Genomic DNA, 21,009 nt, shown 5'->3' with positions numbered 1-21,009 from the left:
CATGCAAACTAATTTGGTTCCAAATATAAAATTTCAATGCATACCTTTTGTGTGTTTTGCACATTATGGAGATCGAAATATTGCTCCGTTTGTAGTATCCATGTTACGGGTTCCTAGCCATCAAAATTCCTCACATAAACCTTTGGAACATGGTAGGTCTTTAATCCAACGTTGGAGTCTATGAAATCATGATTAGCATTTCTTTTGTTCTCATCATGAGTTTCCTTTACTACCCTTTCGCCATTAGTAAGAATTTCTTGTAGCAACTTTGTCAAATTTGTCTTCAAATATTTCATGATGCCTTCAATTTTTTCTTCCATACGATCCATATTAGCTTCCACGTCCTTTGAATTACTTAAAACTAATTTTTTCAACCAAACTTATGCAAAAGTTTAAAAAAACTACATGCCTTTTTTCACTTTGTAGGTGCTCAATATTGAATCTGTTGTATCTCTGTAATTTCGGATCTCCAATGTTTGAAATTGCGACCTATGGTAGCCCTCTGTGTCCTCTTTCCAACCCCATAAGTCTGATCAAGATTGGATTCTCCAAGAAAGAGTTATACTAAATCGCCCATGATGACCTGATTATAGACTGGTTCAGTAAAGCGAACTTGTACGAGGTTCCGCGTGTCATTGTTTCAACCTTACGACTTGAAACTGATATGTACAAAGCCACAGGTTCTCCTCTTTCTGTAACGTTTTAGGAAATTTTGTTAGGTCCCTATAATACTAGTGATTCCCCCATTACTATTTTCGATGTATCCCTTATTTTTATTGTTGTGCCCATATTGTCCCCATATTGTTATTATTGTGCCCTATAGAATCCCAATATTGTTATTTTTGTGCCTTTATTTTATTATTCTTAGGTTGGCATGGTTATATTGTGATCGCTTAGACTCCAATATATAGAAAGGAGGTTTTTTCATTTGAATCATACAATAATTGTTCATTTTTGTAATGTAAAGGAGGTTTCCCCTCGAAGAGGCTAAATTCTAAGGCATTGATCTATCTTTTCTATCTTTTTGTGAGATGGTTTCATAACATTTGGTAACAGAGCTTTGGATTCTAGGGTTTCACTAGCCCAAACAGGCCATCGTGGAAGTTTTTCTATAAAAAAAATTCTGGGACGTTTCAGAAGCTAAAAAAACGACCCATTTAAGATGACATCTTGTTGAACCTTGGGTCCAAATTTTAGATCTTATCTCCCTATATTTTCGGAGATATGATCTGAGGAAGTTAGGGTTTTGGCAAGCTCCAAAATTTCATCTAAAACAGGGCATTATGGAAGTTTCACTATACTTCTTTCGCTACAAAGTTTCAAAAGCTAAGAACAAAGGCCATTTGAGAAGGGATCAATCTAAACATTGGTTCCAAATTTTATATCCTGTCTCACTATATTTTTGGAGATATAATCTGAGGATGTTAGGGTTTTTGCAAACCCCCGAATTACATTCCAAACAGGTCACCTTGGGAAAATCATCGTAACTTTCTCTATGAGCATCAGATTTAATTTTTGTAAGAAGTTACAGAAATAGGACAGATTTTAGTTTGCTTTTGGTATCATTTACAGAACCTAAGGTTAAAACAGTGACCCGTAACATATTGTACATGTTCTCTCTATTGAAACAGTCTATACTCAGGTCATCGTGGGAGATTTTGCATAGCTATTCATTAGAGAATCGAATCTTGATCATACTTACGGGGTTAGAAATATTACTCAAAGGGTTAATGCATGAAGAAGCTGCAGACCTTGGAGATCGAAAATTACAGAGATACATCAGATTCGATATCGAGCTCCTAAAAAGTGAAAAAAGGTGTGTAGTTTTTTTTAAATTTCTACATAAGCTTCATTTGAAAAATTAGTTTGAGGGAATTCAAAGGGCATAGTTAAGCATTATTATCGATAATTGATGCCCCAATGAAAGAAAACAAAAACACCTAGTAAGCAACCTGAAAGCTCTAGCATGACTCATAAAGAAGAGGAAGAAATGCAATATGATATATCAAAATTATGAGACCAAGTGTAACAAATTTCACTCACAGAAAAAGTAAGAGAAGCTAAGATGGCTAGTTTAAAGAAAGATGTAGAAGCTAATATGTATGGTGTGGAAGCTAAGATGGATGTTTGAAAGAAAGACGTGGAAGCTAAGATGGATGGTTTAAAAAAAGTTGTAGAAGATAAGATGAATGACGTGGAAGCTAAGATGGACATCGTGGAAGCTAAGATGGATGGCATGGAAGCTAATATGGATGATTTAAAGAAAGGCATGGAAGATTTGAAGATAGATTTGATAAAGTTTCTACAAGAAATTCTTACTAATGGCGAAAGAGTAGTAAAGGAAACTCATGATGAGAAAAAAATAAATGTTAATCATGATTTCATAGACTCTAACGTTGGATCAAAGAACCACCATGTTCCAAAGATTGATATGAGGAAGTTTGATGGCAAGGATCCTGGAACATGGATACTACAGATGGAGCAATTTTTCTATCTCCCTAATGTGCAAAACACACAAAAAGTATGCATTGCAACTTTAATATTGGAACCAAATCAGTTTCTATGGTATCGATGGCTTTACTCTCATAAACAAATTGTCACTTGGGATATTTTTACGGATGAAATGACAGAACATTATGAGGATATGAAAAGAAACACTTTTTCTATCGAATTGATAAATCTCAAACAAAAGGGTTCAATGATGGAGCGCATTTAGGACTTCCAAAAATTGAATATAATGGTAAAAGATATTCGAGAGGAGAATAGGATTGATGTGTTCATAGGGAATTTAAAAGATAACATCCTACATGAGGTTCGCCTTTGGAAACCAAATTCATTGGAGAAGGCATTCAGGTTGGAAAAAAAAATGGAAATAAAAATTATGGAAACAAGGAAGCCTACCACTAACAATCATAAAGATGGAAGTGTTGCTACCCCTAGCCATCCACAACCTATAAGGTTGACACCACAAAAATTGGAAGAAAAAAGAGAAAAAGGGCTTTCTTACAGTTGTGAGAGAAAATACAGTAAAGGTAATAAGTGTGCTTAGAAGAAATTAATTTACATAGATTGTGAAGAGGAGGAAGAAAAGGGACAAGAAGTGTCAAAAGAAGAGGATATACACCAGGAAAAAACCCTAGAAAAAGAAGAAATGAATCTGACCATATATTGTAATGCATTAGCTAGAATTACCACTCCTCAAACTATCAAGATAGAAGGGAATATCAAGAAGAAAAAGGTAATAGTTTTGATGGATTCGGGAAGTACCCATAATTTTATTCATTGTAAGATAGCCAAGGAATTGAATTGCTTCATATATCCAACACCAGAGTGTCAAGTGATGGTTGCAAGTGGACGAACACTAAATTGCTTAGGAAAGCGCCATAATATCAAGCTATCCATGGGAGAATATGTATTGAATAGCCCAATTCTTTCCATTCCAATGGGTGGTGTTGATGTTGTACTAGGAGTCCAACGGCTACAATCCTTCGGTACAATAGCTTTTAATTTTCAAGAAATTTTCATGAAATTCTCTTTAGAAGGAAAATAAGTTGAATTAATAGGTATCATAGGGAAACTGGGAAAGATAATCAGCTCTAACAGAATGACAAAGGTTCTAAAGAAAGAAAAATGGTGCATAATTGCACAATTATGTTCACTAGAGGTTCCCACATCGAAATCATCCATTTCTCTAGATCTCCAAAAAGTCTTGGACAATCATTCCAAGGCATTTGAGACTCCCAAAGGCCTCCCACCTATTTGTGATCACGGTCATGCTATAATTTCCTTCCAGGAAGTGTTCCTCCAAACATGAGGCCTTACAGATATCCCTATTTCCAAAATAGTGAAATTGAACATATGGTTGCATAAATGTTAGAGGTTGGTATAATTCAACCTAGTCAAAGTTCTTTCTCTACTCTAGTAGTATTGGTTCACAAGAAGGATGGATCATGGCACATTTGTCTAGAATATAGGAAGCTCAAGAAGCTGACTATTAAAGATAAATTTCCCATTCCTGTCATTGATGAATTATTGGATGAATCGCATGGATCAATTTACTTAACCAAGTTGGATCTTCATTTAGGATATCATCAAATCAGAATGAAGACTAAAGACATTCCAAAAACAACATTTAGAACACATGAGGGTCATTATGAATTTTTCGTCATGCCTTTTGGCCTTACTAATGCACCTTCTATATTTCAAGATTTGATGAATTCCATTTCCAAACCCTTAGAAAATTTGTGTTAGTATATTTTGATGATATACTAATCTACAACAAGTCTTGGAAGGATCATGTCCAACATGTTAACATGGTGCTCAAACTATTTGAGGAGAAACAATTATATGCAAAAATATCCAAATGATTCTTTGGAGTACAAGAGGTGGAATATCTGGGTCATATTGTATCTCATGGAGGTGTTAAGGTAGACCCTAACAAAATTAATACCATTAAGGAATGGGAAATCCCCACATCCATAAAGCATCTATGAGGATTTCTCAGGTTGACAGGGTATTATCACAAGTTTGTTAAGAATTATGGGAGAATAGTAGCACCTCTAACAACATTATTGAAGAAACATTCATTTTCATGGACTCCAGAAGCAACAAAGGCCTTTGAACATCTTAAAGAGGCAATATTCCAAGCACCAATCTTAGCTACAACAGACTTCACAAACCTTTGTTGTGGAATGTGATGCCTCAGGAAATGGAATTGGTGTTGTCTTAATACAAGAATAAAGACCCATTGCTTTCAAAAGTCGTCCAATCAAAGGAAATTATTTACACAAAGCTATTTATGAGAAGGAAATGTTAGCAATACTACATGCACTTAAGAAATGGTGACCCTACCTCATGGGAAGACACTTCAAGGTAAAAACAGATCATGATAGTCTTAAATACCTTTTACAACAAAGATTATCTTTATAAGGGTATCAAAAATGGGTCACAAAGATGTTGGGTTATGACTTTGAAATCATCTACAAAAAAGGGAAGAAAAATTTTGTGGCATATGCACTCTCAAGAAAGGATGAGGATGTGGAAGCTTTTCTTTGCGCCATTTCTATCATCCAACTAGATTGGATAAATGAAGCAAGGGATGAATGGAGGAATGATGAGGAAGTGTGGGCACTCATTAAAAAGATACAACAAGATCCATATACATCTGATACATTTAGCTAGAAAAATGATTCGTTATGGTACAAGGATCGGTTATACCTATGTAAGAATTCCCAACTCAAACAAAATATTCTTATGGGATTGCATACCTCTCCCTTAGGAGGGCACTCAAGATTTCTAAAAAACTATCATAGGTTTAAGAAGGGTTTTTTTTGGGATGGCCTTGAATTGGATATTCAAAAGTTTGTGGCAGAATGTTTTGTTTGCCAATGAAATAAAGTTGAAACAATACCCCAGGACTATTACAACCTTTATCCATTACAAGCCAATGTTGGGAGGGGGTTTTAATGGATTTTATCACAAGTTTACCCAAGTCTAAAGGAAAGAGTGTTATCATGGTGGTAGTTGAAAGACTTAGCAAGTATGCACACTTTTGTGCATTATCTCATCCATTTAAAGTGAGTACAGTTTCTACTGCATTTATGGAAACAATTCAAAAGCTACATGGAAACCCAAAGATTATTGTAAGTGACAGAGATCCCATTTTTACTAGAAATTTTTGGGCATAATTATTTACTTGTCATGGTACTCAGTTAGCTCATAGCTGATCTTATCATCCTCAATCTGATGGGAAAACTAATATAGTAAACAAATGATTGGAAGGCTAGCTTCATTGCTTTGTATCTGATAAACAAACACAATGGGTCAAATGGTTGCCTCTAGCTGAATGGTGGTGTAACACTTCCTTTCATACTGCAACAAAAATGACCCCATTTATGGCACTTTATGGATATCTTCCACCATTCATTACGTCATATTTAAGATAAAATTCTAAGGTTTAAGCAGTGGAAGATCACATCGAGCATCAGCAACAAGTTCTCCAACTCTTAAAGGATAACCTCACCTTAGTGCAGAATAGAATGACAAAACAGGCAGATCTACATCACAACGAAAGAAGTTTTGATGTAGGTGATTGGGTATTCCTATGGCTACAACCATATAAACAAAAGTCCCTAAAGCAAGCTAAGAAGGATAATAAGTTATCACTAAAGTATTATGGTCCATACAAGGTGCTGCAAAAGATAGGTACTATGGCATACAAATTGGAGCTTCCTGTAGCTTCCCAAGTGCACACAATTTCCCATGTTTCATGCTTAAATACTATTAAAGGTGAAAATATTCCAGTTCAAACAATATTTCCAAAACTTGATGAGGAAGGAAAAATCATATTGGAACCTGAAGCAGTCAAAGAAACAAGAACTTCACAGCTACGAAATCAATCAATTTCAGAGTATCTCATCAAGTGGAAGAACTTACCCGCTGAATATTCCACATGGGAGGATGAGAATTTTATACAGAAGCATCCATAACCACTCAAGCATTGATGACAACACTTTTTTGAATGAGAAGGGCATGTTAGGTCCCTATAATACTAATGATTCCCACATTACTATTGTCGTTGTATCCCTTATTGTTATTTTTGTGCCCATATTATCCCCATATTGTTATTATTGTGCCCCATCGAATCCCACTATTGTTATTTTTGTGCCTTTATATTATTATTGTTAGGTCTGCTTGGTTTTATTGTGACCCCTTAGACTCCTATATATAGAAAGGAGGATTTTTCATTTGAATCGTCCAAGAATTGTTCATTTCTATAATGTAAAGGAGGTTTCCCCCTTGAATAGGCTGAATTCTAAGGCTTTGATATATCTTCACTATCTTATTGTGAGCTATTTTCATAACAAATTTCAATCTGATGCTCAGAGAGAAAGTTATGATGAATTCCCCTGGTCACCTATTTGGGATGTAATTCGTGAGCTTGCGAAAACCCTAAATGTCTTAGACCATATCTCCAAAAATATAGGAAAACAAGACCTAAAATTTAGGTCCAAGCTTCATCAAGATTTCGGTTCAAATGGGTTTTAATTTTAGAGATTGAACCTTTGTAGAAAAAAATAGAGTGAAAATTCCACGATGACCTATTTGTGATGGAATTATCGAGCTTGCAAAAATCCTAACTTCCTTAGATCATATCTCCGAAAATATAGCGAGACAAGATCTGAAAATTTGACCCAAGGCTCAAAATGATTTCGGCTTAAATCAAATTTTTTTTAGCTTCTGAAACTTCGTAGAGAAAAATTTGTATCGAAAATGCCACGATGACTTATTTGGAGCAGGGAAACCCTAGAATCCAAAGGTCTCATACCAAATGTTATGAAACCAGCTCACAGAAAGATAGAAAAGGTAGATCAATGACTTAAAAATCAGCTTCTTTAAGGGGGAAACCTCCTTTAAATTACACAAATGAACAATTCTTCGATGATACAAATGACAAGACCTCCTTTCTATATATAGGAGTCTAAGGGGTGCCAATAAAATCAGAGCCTACATAGCAATAATATTGTAGGGTACAACAATAACAATAATAGGCTTCTATGGGGCATAATATTAAAACCATGGGGACTATATGGGCACAATAATACAATAAGGGGGTTGAACTAATAACAATAAGGGGTTACACTAGTAGTATAGCGACCTAACAATTTTCCAATAACACAATCCACTGTACAAATTTCTGAATTCTTTTACGATGAGAAAATGCCAAATTCAGAACAACAAAAAAACATTCTTCAAGAAAGAACAAGTACACAAATGAATGATCTCGAATCTGAAATTTATAATGAACAAAATGGAAAAGGGTTCTTAAATAGAGACGCTTTTAAATCCATTGCTTATAATTCTCATTTTTCTCTTTATCCTAAGATTTTTGCTGATAGCAATTTATCCCCTCTTAACATTAATGATATTTTAGAAAATAGGGAGGCTGATCTTAATGAATTGCCAATTAGTTTTTATCAAGATAGAGAATTAATTATTGATCATTCTTCTGGAATTAATGAACATGTGCTTTATATTCCTTCTTGCTTTGATACATTGGATGAGATCGAAAGGAATTCTAATGAATTTCATGAGGTCATTTATGATAGTTAGTTTGACATTGAAGATATTGATTTGTCTTTTTCACAAATGAATCCTCGTGATCAAAGTCAAATCAAATGTGAAAATGAAGAACACTCTAATTCAGAAATTGTCTCGAATAGTTATCATTTTCAGGCAATTAATCATACTCATGATTTCAACATTCAAGAAACAACCCCGATATATGATTTATATGGCGATAAAGCTCTCATTCTTATTCATAGTCATGATTCTCTTTCTAATTCAGAAGTTGGTATTAGCAATCATTCAAATTCTATTTTAAATTAGACCAATTATTGTGGAAAGGAAATTGTTTTAAATCAATCCCAATTGTGTTGTAACAATAATTGTAACACTATTGTAAACTATGATTCAATTTTGTTATCCGTCCTTCACTTATTTTGTTTAAATTTATATTTTTTTTCTGTTTTTAATTTTCGATTTTTAGATACTTTGTGCTAGCATACTAAGTAGATCAGTATTAAGCACTCAATTGATGTGTTGTCTGAATGGGAAAATGAATTTTTAGATCATAATCATGAACATCAAGATCTATTAATCTTCCAATTTCAATTAATGTTCATTTATTACCGATTACATATATCTTCTCAAAGGAATTATCAACAAGAGAGTGTATTTTCACAATATGACCAGAAATCTAATTCAATTAATAATCTTCCATTGTATCTAATACATTTTCATCCATTTTTCATTCACCCATTTGAAAAATATTTGGAAAGTTTTCCTTCACAGAAGATTGTCAATAGTTTAACACTTGCACATAAAACTAACAAATTTATGTAGGCCATGGTATCTAAAAGCTCATTTCCATGATTTGGCTTGTCATCTTCTCTTTTGAATCCCTTCCAATCATTAATAGAAATTCATCCAGATTTCTATGATCCAATTGAAATTCAACTGGAAAGGACATTTCAAGAGAAGGTAATTGTGAATAAGTTGCTAAAAATATATGTAGATTCTTCTTTGAGGTTTTGTTTTCTTAGTTTAACTATATTTTTATATGTGTTACTAATGTTTGACATGTACATACATGTAGGAAACAAAATGGTTGCATGGTTACATTGGAAGTATGAATATACTTAGTCATGTTTCCTTCATTTAGTTAGAAATAGTAATAGCTTAACTTATATTATATTTCTTTTTGTCTACATTTATTTCATTATTTCATATGTTCAATAATCAAGAAATGAATCCAAATTTTTTTGAGCCCCCTCTTTCATTTTTGGAAAGTATGCTAGAACATTTTAGAAGTTCTTGAATAGCCATATCATACATATTTTTGAACCCATTAATTCTCTTGTCTTGCAAAACTTCATGACATTTATCATACATGAGGAAATTCCAATAACTTGCTACAGGTCGACAATTTTCTATTCATAAGTATTTATCAAAAAGAGTTTGTTTTCACCACTCTTGTATTCTGATATAAATTTGAGGTGGATGAAATTTGAAAATTAATCAGTTAGCATTTTTAGATTAAACAAGCAAGTGATGTTGAACATATGCAAATTTTGAGAAAATTTGTGGGAATTTGAAGATTCAAGAGATAAAGTTACAATAAAAAAAATTTCCAGGTATGCATTTACAAGTTCATCGTCATCTATTGTTAATTTTACTTTTTTAAAGGTTATTTCTTATTTATGTTTTTGTTTCTTTTACAGGTCTTCATCGTCTTAATTATGGAGAGTTAAGATAAGAAAGATGTGAGACCTTTTCTAAACCTTCTTCATGTTCATGGAAGTATTCATTGTTTCATCTGGATTTGAGCACTCTTCTAAATTTCCTTATATTCATTGAAACTCCAATAAATTTTTAATACATTACAAGAAGGTTCATATCAGATCATTACAAATCACAACTCTTATCATAATAATGTTTTGATAACGTCTTTCTGTAATTGGATATTCATGATAGTTAATTAAATTTTTAAAAGGGGTTTCGTTAAGAGTTAAAGTTAAGTTGGTCACTTTCTTTTTAATTGAATACTTTAAGAAGTTGTTTGCCCAACATATGGCACATCTCATATCGCATTTCACATATTGAAAGTTTTTAATTGAGAATATCCCCATTATCTCGACTCACTAATCTTTGATAGTTAAATTAACCAATATTGTGATGAACATATAACCCCAGACTCGATACCACATTTAAATCTAGTTCTGAAAGATATCACATCCATTCATAAAACATAATTTTGGTAGGAGCATACGTTTAAAAATTCTAATGTCTTAGACCTGATATAATGTTTAAATCCAGTTTTAAAAGATATTATGTCTACTCATAAATCACAATTTCAGTTGAGGCACATGTTTAAAAGTTTTGATGTCCTGTATCTGATATGAAATTAAATCCATATAATTAAACGATCGGGTCTATTCTTCATCACATATCGGCATATCAATAATGTTACATCCCATACTCAAAACTTCTGATCATCGATCTCTTATAAAATCCAAAGTCAATCCCACCAATGAACCATTTCATCTATCACATTCCCGTTATCCCAATAATAGTATCAGCGTTTCTTTCTCCTAACAACCCTGATTTGCGATATGACTATTCTCTGATATGCAATCGCTCCATTGCAATGTCTCATTGTATATGCTCATATCGTAATCCTAATATCCTAACAGTTCTATCGCGTAAAAAAACTCAAATGATGCCTTGTCTTGACATCCTCTGATGCGATAAACCCCGGTATATACCTCTCTACCTTTATCTCTTAACTATTCTATTCAATCGCATATCAATAAAGGTGAATCTTGTAGTTTGAAAATTATGCATGGCAGAAAAGCTTGCGATGCGAAACATCCAATGAGGCATTGTCCTGTATAAAATAATTTAAGGCACTTTTGGGTAGCCATCGTGGAAATATAGAAATTCATAAGAAATTTGGAGTATGGCTAAACCATTTTCAATTTCTCTTTTATTTGAGTTTTAATATATCACTCTATATTTAATATACGAAATTCAAGACCTCTCAATCTATACTTCAATTTTACTTTACCTTGGATTTGGTCTTAATTTTAAACAATTTATTAAAATCATGGAGTTGATATGAAACTCGTAATATTAAGAGAACATTCATGGTTGCGATTCATTAACAAGCATATCTTCTTTCCTATTTCTGATGGATTTTCTTTTATTTTTAGATTCCTTGAATGCGAAACATTGCTTTTAGTTTACTGTCTGCTTTAGATTATATTTAATAAATGATTATTTTGGGTTAATAAGATTTCAATTAGTTTAGCGTCTTCATGCTTTTAATTTTAATTAAAGGAATAAATTATCTTTTGTTGGATAAAATGATACCTCTCAAGTAAGATTAAATGCAATTCTCCAATGGTAAGTTTCATGTACCAACTTTCATTTATATTCATTACTCTACTTTTGTTTCTAGTTTCATTTTTAGTTTTTGCTGATATGAAACTCTGTCTTTTTCGGGTCTTCATGAACCTTTCACACCTATACTAGATCGAATTTGAAGTTCATTCTCTCTTACTCAGTTTTCTTTGAGATTCTTGATAGAAGCAATATTGGTCGTCATTAAATCAGCTAAGCTAAGAAGTTTTTGAACCTTTAACTATTGATTTAAGCATTACTTTTGTGAGAAAATGGTTAAAATGCTTTTTTCAGGTTTTTTCTTCGAAACAATAAAGTTTGCAGCAAACAAAGCTTTCTCATTTAACATATAAGTTATCATTACTGTTATTCACCCTCTAAATTATGAGAGACTCATTTCCTATAACTCTACAAGATAAAAGAAATTAAATCTCAACATAGGAAGAAACGTACATATGTTTATTTTCCTTAATCTCTTTTTTTGAAACATTTGTATAAGCAATTTTGTTGGAGTTTACCTTTGAAATTTGGATTTTTTTGTCTTTCATTTTTTTCTTTCTTCATTTTTATTTTTGTTTGCTAATTTCCTTTTTACTTTAGTTTAAGAATTATTTTTGTTTTTCTTTCAATTTTGATTTCATTTTGGTGACTCCGCCATGCTTTATGTAAAAAAAAATTTCCTCTCCCAATGGTAATTAGCATACATGTGAAATCTCTTAAATATTTCTATTTAATTGAATCTCATTTACGTCGAAGAAAAATCCTTATGGAACCATAAGACCATCTTACCTTGAATCATTTTCATGGAGGAACACATATCCTTACTAAGTGATGGAGTTTACCTTTTCAAGGAAAGAACTGATTTGAGTTTAATACAATGAATCCCTCCCACCCCTTCACATAAAAACCTACTATTGATAGTTCTAGGAAATGAATTTGGAGTAAACATTATGAAAGTATTATGTCCATTAAACATAAATATCTATTACCATCCCACCTCTTTCACTCAAATACATCATAAAGTAAAAGCTTGAAAAATGCACTTATCAAAAAGGTGATTAAAAGAGGAAGGATGGGAAATACAAGTAGACTCGTCGAGGCTATGGATGCTCACTCACAACGAGAATAGGCTTGTATGGCATAAAATACAACTACGTCGGGGTATTGTTTAGGCTTGCTGGCAATGAAGAGATGTGAGAGACCAATCATAAAATGGATATATGCATTACCAAAAACTCCTATCTATACCTTCTTCTATTTTTTATGTGAGGTAGTTTTAAAACAAATTTTCCGAAATTTGGATTCATGACTTTTACTCGAATCTGTTTTAAGTACTTATCTCTACAAACTCATATTACTTAATCTATTTATGTGGGACCTATGGAAATGTTTTATTTTTAAATGGTTTTTTGAACTCCTTTATTTTTAACCTTTGGGTAAATTAAAGTTCATTGTATTTAACCTGAGATAATGGGTTCTTCCCAGTGTGTCGCCATTATTGTAGGGAAAACCGAACACCCCACATTTTTTACTTATTGACTCAAATAATGGGGACACTTTCCATTAGTTTTTGGGTACGCATATTTTATGATTTTAAATATAGTTAATTGTCTTACAATTTTGTCATTTTTCATCTTCATCGGATTTCTATTTAAATGCTTCATTGAAACTGACTTTTCACTAGCTTTCCATCGATACTTGTTTCGCTTCATTCAGTCAATTGATTTGTAAATAGCACTCCTTTGGAACTTGATCATTTTCCCGCTTGGACATAAAAATGTAAATAAATGTATGATATTTCAAAATTTTCAAATCAAATAGTCATCATTATAAATATTAACTCCTAGGTAGTTTTTACTAGTATTTTTTTTATTTTTTCACTAACAGTCCTACGAAATGACCCAGCTAAATTATACGTTAGTTGAAAATCGTTTCGGGATCTTGGCAAATTTTCTCCAACTTATTACTTTAAACAAATTGCCAAAACAAAAACCCCCGAATTGTAAAGTGCCTGAAGTCCAATTTGTATGATAGTTAACTCAGGTGGGCCCACTTCACCTCCATTCTCTTCCCTCCAAAAAAAAATGCGATAAAATTATGTGATTGTGACATTGTGATATCATGATATTGCATATCGCACATCACAATTTAATTATCACATCATATGAAAATTCGTCGAACTCTGATTTGCGATGCGATGGGGTTTATAAGTTTTATCGTATTGTTTTTTTGAATCACCTCCTTATGCATCCCGAATCCGTGATCTTACCTCACCCTCACATCATCCTCGCTCCACCTCACTCACCCTCCTCCACTTATCTCATTCACCCTCCTTATCCCTCCACCTAACTCTGCATTAACTCCCTCGTCCCTTATCCCTCCATAACATATATGTGGATGGAATGTTTTAATAAATGAATAAGGACTGATTCTAATGGTTTGTTTAAATTATATTAAAATATAATATTTATATTATAATTATAATTTATATTATAATTTTAATATAATTTAAATTATAATATAAATATTATATAATAATATTTTAATTAATTATTATGTTTTGTTTAATTTTGTTTTTAATTAAATTTGTAATTAATTAAAATTAATAACATAATTACAATTAATTTATATTAATTAATTAATATTTTCAATCTAATTTAGGATTAGATTTTTAATAAAAAATTCTCATTTTTAGCCCAAGCAATAGAAATTCCAGAATTCTAGGAATTTTAATACTCCAACTTTAGAAGCTCATAAAGGGAGTTTTACTTGGCCAAATGAGGCCCACGATAGCGCATTGAAAAGATAAAGTCATGGAAAATATTTATGAAGTAGTTTCATTTCTAGATTTGATCATTTATTAGGTTTAAAATCTAGTAGAAGATCAAGCTCCAAATGTTTTAACAAAACTAATTTTTGAGTTTTATTTTCTGCCTTTTCATTTGCCCACAACTTCTTCCGAGTGTAGATCCATTAAGCTATGTTCTCCTTGGCCAATTAAATATTCACAGGAATCAATATAAATCTCGGATTTCTTTTATTTCAGTTATGTAATTAAGTTTTCATTGGATTTGTTTTAATTCCAGATTTGGCATTTTGATTTTATTTTCATTTTAATTTAATTTTGATTTTTTCAGGGAAATAGTTGAAAAGATGAGGAGAAGAATATCTCAATCAATGAAAATGATCTAGCAATAGAAGAGTGTAATTTTGGGCCAATGTAAATTAATGGAGTAGATTCCTGCTTCAACAAACATTCTTGTTGAGAATTATTTGGTAAATATTATAAATAACAGATTGTAGAATGTATTAGGGGATTCTCTTTTGTGCTATTATGGATTTCTAAAAGCATTACTATAATAGGGATTTAGAGTTGTTGGTGAGAGGATAGAAAATCTCATATCTGGGGATTATTGAGGATTTTTCTTCTGCATTCTAAATTATGTATAATGGGCAGAGCTTGCACTACTACAACTCTTGTTGTAACAACAAAAGTCCAAAGATTGTAGAGAACTGTTGGAGACCAGAGCCAGAGAAATGGATTCAATAAATTGGTATTTCTAATACTATTGTTTTAAATACTAGTTTTATTTTATGATGGAAGGAATGTGTCATTTTTTTTCATATTGTGCACTATTGTCAGTTTTAGTAATTTTTCTCAATCATATGTTATTATTTATCTTTGCTCTCCTTGGTTGAATTTTGGTTTTTGAGTAAATATTTACTCATAAATCTTTTTTTTAATATTTATTTAACAAATAATGATATGTTGTGAACTATTTCATCATATTACTATTAATTATTTGAATTACTAATTTAACAATCAATATCATTTTGTGAAATACTTCCTAAATGTTGTTGGTTAATTGTTTCAATGAAGAGGTCGCTGAATAGAAAGTGTTTTGGTATTCATAATGTCATTTAATTTAACTACTTCATTAGCTTCATATTCATTATAAGCTAGACATATTTAAATCCCAATCATTTAAATATCTTTCTCTCGATTGGGTTAGATCTATATCTGCGTAATTGAGATAGGATTAGGATTTAGTACGTTTTGATTCCATTTTAGAATAATTCTTCATTTAGATTAATTCTACATTCCTAAAAGTCCTCTTCACAAAGAGGAAAACTTTAGTTTTGGCTTGGTTGAGCCCTAGATTAGCCTAAGGATCACTTTCTTGCCTAATCAAAAAGAGGGTTGATTTGATGTCTCTTCTCCATTGGTGGATGAGAGTCGTATTTTAAGCCATTGGAGATGGAGAGAAGGTAACTAGACGTAGTTAAACTGGTCAGAACCAACATTCCAAATAGAAAGGAGTTGCTTTAACATCCGGATGGGGTGGTCATCCCCAATGTTGTTGCAGTGAATTTTGAGGCTTGAATAAGTCATTATTTGTTGACAATAAATGCGCGCACACACACACATGCACGCACACACACACACACACACACACACAGATATATATATATATATATATATATATATATATATATATATATATATATATATATATATATATATATATATATATATATATATATATATATATATATATATATATATTGATATAAAATATGTTGAAACCCAAATCCATATCAAACCTAGTGATTAACTTCTCAAGGCTTACTTGAGTTCAATCCAATACAACATGTATGAAACACAATAGCTAGAGCATTCATCCCTTCCAACAATTGAACCAAAACAACTTCGCAAATATATAACAATTGAAGTGCTTAAGCTTTGAACCTGTGTATCTACATTGCACATTTTTCAAATTTAATTTGAATGCTATTTGTATTGAATTGAGGTAATATGTATTTAAATGCAGTGTGTGGTCCAAATCTCATGCGATCCATCCCATAGTTCGCTAGAAAAAAAAAACTTTTTGATGGCCATCATTATTTGGGTTCGACATCTGACCATTTGACATGAACCTATATTATTCTTTGTGTCTCAGTCCTTTTCATCCTTGGACTTAGGTGACCATATGACCACATTTGACACGAGTTTGTCCTTAATATTTGAGCCTTGTCCCTTTGGTCCTTGCACTTAGGTGACCATATGACCATGCCATGTGATTGTGTCTCTAGGGTTCCATTGTCGACCACATGATGATGTCAGCATGAAATCATCATGCCACATAGAAGCCCTTTATGGGTTCCATGTGTCACCCATTTTTTCATTTAACCAAATGAAATTGTCACTACCATATGGAAGCCTCTAAAGGTGCCATGTATTCTTGATGATGTTTCTAGCCTTGTGAACATTGCATCATCTCCTATGTCCAATTGAATATCATGATGTCATATTTGGTACCACATCATAGATAATTGTGTAGGAGGGAAATGTCATTGCCACATCATCCAATCAGTAGTTGCCACATGTTACTATAAGATAGGCTCATCATGAAGGTTAAATTTTGGGAACGTTGACACATATTACATCATTCAATTATTTATCTAACAATCTCATTCATTTGACTTGAGCAAATATGCTCAACTTTTAACTATGCTAACTTCCATTCAAGTTTGGTCGATTTCCACCCTAGATCTGATCACTAAACCATAAATCCACCCAAAATATGTGCATTGTTTAATAAATTTTGTGTTTTTGCCCAATGGTTTAGGCCCTCAACTAATATCGACGTTCAAATAACCATAATTTTTTATCCGGGAGGATATTTTCAGAGTGTGATATATTGTTGGAATGTTCTCAATGAGGACTATTTAATAATGTTATCCATATTAAAATCAATAGGACATCATAACCTTCTGAAAAACTCAATAAAATTCACACCTCTTTTGATTTCACCTCATGAGGCTAGGTAAGAGATTTACTCTACAAGAAAAAAGGACATTAGTGAGGGGTGAAAAATGTCACCATAAGCTCACTGGTGATGGTCAAAAGAGCATTTGTCACCAAAAACTAAACGTCACAAAATGTGGCGTCACCAAAAGTATAGGTTTTGTAGTGACATCCAAATTCCATCACCAATAATTATTTATAATGATAGATAATGACCGTCACCATTTCATATGAGCAATGGTGATGGACCATAGACTCTGTCACCAAAGATTGAACATCACCAAAGGTGGCATTGCCAAAACTATAGGTGTTGTAGTGACATTTAATGCTCATCACCAATAATTATTTATAATGATGGATAGCGACCGTCACCATTGCATATGAGCAATGGTGATCGACCATAGCCTCAGTCACCAACAACTAAACGTCATCAAAGGTGGCATCGCCAAAAGTATATGTGTTATGGTGACATTCAAGGTCCATCAAGAATATTGATTATAATGACAGATAGTGACCATCACCATTTCATATGAACAAAAATGATTTATTGTGATGGATCTTTAATGGCCGTCACTATTGATTCATTTATATGGTGACGTTCATTGACCATCAACAAAAGCCACATTGCTAGAACTATAGGTGTTGTCGTGAGATTCAATGTCCATCACGAATAATGACTATAATGATGGACAACGACCATCACCATTTCATATCAACAACAACGATTTATGGTTATGAGCCTTTCAGGGTTGTCACTATTGATGCATATATATGGTGGCATTCGTTGACCATCACCATTTCATATTTTTGGTGAGGGTCGAAAAATGTCACCAAAGCTCATTGGTGATGGTCAAAAGAGCCTCCGTCACCAAAAATTTATTGTCACCATTCCATATGGATGTCAGGTCACGATGGAATCGAACCACCATCCTCCTGCTTGTAAAGCAGGTGCTCTTCTAATGAGCTAGCACCCTTTAAAGAATTACATTTTCTAAAATTAGACCTTGAAACTTCATAAATTGTAAATTCTACAACTTTCAATAAATTAAAGTCTCAGCAATATTTTACTAAACAAGAAAACCAACATCGAAGATGTAGGTCCCTACGTAATGGTTATTAAAGTTATGAAAATTGGGTGAAGGGAAAAATAGTTATATATAAGAGAATTAATATGTTCAATTAAACACTCAATTAGAAGTGAAACTCTAAAGACATTTATCATGTATAAATGACCTATAACTATCAAATGCACGAACTATTGCAAAGGAAATGTCATAAGTGGATATCATATGGAAGAAGAGGAGGTAGGGACTTGGAACCCTTGTACATTTTGGCATGCCTTAGCACTTGGCACATCTTAGCTTGTTTGACATGTCTTCGTACTATCTGGCACAACTTAGCATGCCCTAGAATTCCCTAACACACCTTGGCAATCATGAGCTCACAACTAGCATTGCATTTTTCCATGACTTGGGAACCTTACATTCATTAGAACACCTTGGCACAATGTAGTTGGCATGCCCTCTGTTATCCTCCATAATGTCCCAAGCTGATGAAGAGATCAACAGAGGTAACCACAACCCAAGCTTTCAATTTGGTAGCTATCGCTACCAAACCAGAGATGGATCTGTCTATCAAATCACAGTCAAGAGATGACTGGAATGTAAATGATTTTAGGCTAGACAACTAGGGTGAAGTGGGTTTTTGGAAAATTTAGAGACTTGGAACTCTATCCACTAGTCTCTTGTCTACCATGGACTTTGTCAAGGAGGCAAGGACTTGGAACTCTATCTAGGATAAAGCACCTAACATGCATGACATAAGCTCCCTAGAATAGAGTACCTCGTACGTAGAAGAGTGTCCCCTGCTTAAAATATATAACCCTTCTCTACTATGCACTTTTCTTAAAGATAAATCTGTGCATAAAATAGTATTAAGAAAAAAACCTAAATTAAGAAAAGTGAGCATCTAAGTCAAACTATAAAAGTATAATAAATATGGCTCTATATAAGTTTGGGAAACACTAGACAAGCATGCTTTCATACAACAACAAGATGCCTAAAATCGATGTGATTCTTTCATTGTTGCTATACCCTAACAACATAACTGGAAACTATAGCATGTACCCCAAGGTTGTATGCATTTGATGAAGGTGTAGATTGAAAGTATCTGCTATGATGAAGTACAATTGAAGGAGAAACACCTTCAAAACAAAAGATAAAGTATATTGTGAGTTCAACCCATTTTTACACAGACCAAGGCTGCTAATAGGTACACTTCTCTGCTGAATGGAAACTACAATGTATTGTAGTGCTACTACAGGAAAAACACCTTTAGTGCAACACAGATAAAACTCTAACAAATATTGTCATTGTGGCCTTGGTTGTTGGTGATCTCATCAGTATAGGTAACAACTTCGATAATTGAAAAACCAAAAGGTGAGATGAATAGATCATTTGAAATTACATATTTGAGCATACTTTATTATTGTTTAGGAGTGTTAGTATAGAAAATGAAAGGTAACTTGTTGCGTCTTTATGTCATAGGCCAACCATTCGAAGAAATAAATAAAATATTAAATAGAATGGTATAATTCAATTGCAGGTTATTTTGAAACAGGAATGGAATTCTCCTTATGTGGGTTCTAATCTAGTGGGTATAATTTTAAATAAGAAACTGATAGTTATGGGGTTGAAATTACCTCACAATTCATGAAAAATCCCAAATTTGTTCACTAGAAAGAAATAGAGCGAGTCGTCAAGATTATGGAAGGGAACACCCTATTCGCAGGAAGATAACTTGAAATTAGTCGGGAATATTATTTCTTGTCTTCTTGTACATGTGTGCTTTGAAAAGATAACCACATCCAAAGACTCAATAAAAACTTTGGTAAAGTTTATATATGTGAAGCACTTCTGAGAAAACCCATTGCTTAATGACAATTGAGTGAGGAATATGTCGAAAGATTAAATCTCACACTCAGTCATAAAAATGAAGTTGGGGTATCCAACATCTTTCCAACAAACTGACTCCAACCATAATGTGAAATTCAAGTTAACTGTGAAACCTCTTTCCCACTTTGTAGTATTGTTCCCTCTTGAATTCCAACAGGTATCTAGCTGCTTAGATCTACAAAACTTGTGCTAGGTAAACTCTACATGATACAATTGTGACGTGCAAGCTTGACACACACTCTAGTTTCTCTCTAAAAGAGGGTAATTCAAAATATTATGATAATCTTAACTGTAATTTTATCATACAATATTGAGGTATTGCATGGAATAAACAATAATATCAATGCAGTAATGAAGAACTCAAAATAAATGAATTTCTTATTGCTACAATAGCACCTCTTGGGATTCTCAGATAAAGCACCTAACATGCATGGAAAAAGCTTTCTAGAATAGACTACCTCCTACCTAGAAGTGTGTACCCTACTTAAAATATAGAACCCTTCTCTATTGTGCACTTTTCTCAAAGATAAATCAGTGCATAAAACAAAACTAAGAAAAACACCTAAATTAAGAAAGGTGAGCATCTATGTCAAACTATAAAAGCATACTAAATATGGATATCTACAATATTGAGGTATTGCATGGAATAAATAATATATTGTCAATGCACTAATGAAGAACTCAAATAAATGAATTTCTTATTGCTACAATAGTTCCTCTTGGGATTCTCGGATAAAGCACCCAACCTGCATGGTAAAAACCTCCTAGAATAGATTACCTCCT

This window comes from Pinus tabuliformis, chromosome 8, assembly GCF_031772625.1.
Source record: "Pinus tabuliformis cultivar Carrire ecotype Pingquan chromosome 8, CPIR1, whole genome shotgun sequence".
Taxonomy (NCBI): Eukaryota; Viridiplantae; Streptophyta; class Pinopsida; order Pinales; family Pinaceae; genus Pinus; species Pinus tabuliformis.
This window is presented reverse-complemented; position numbering follows the sequence as displayed.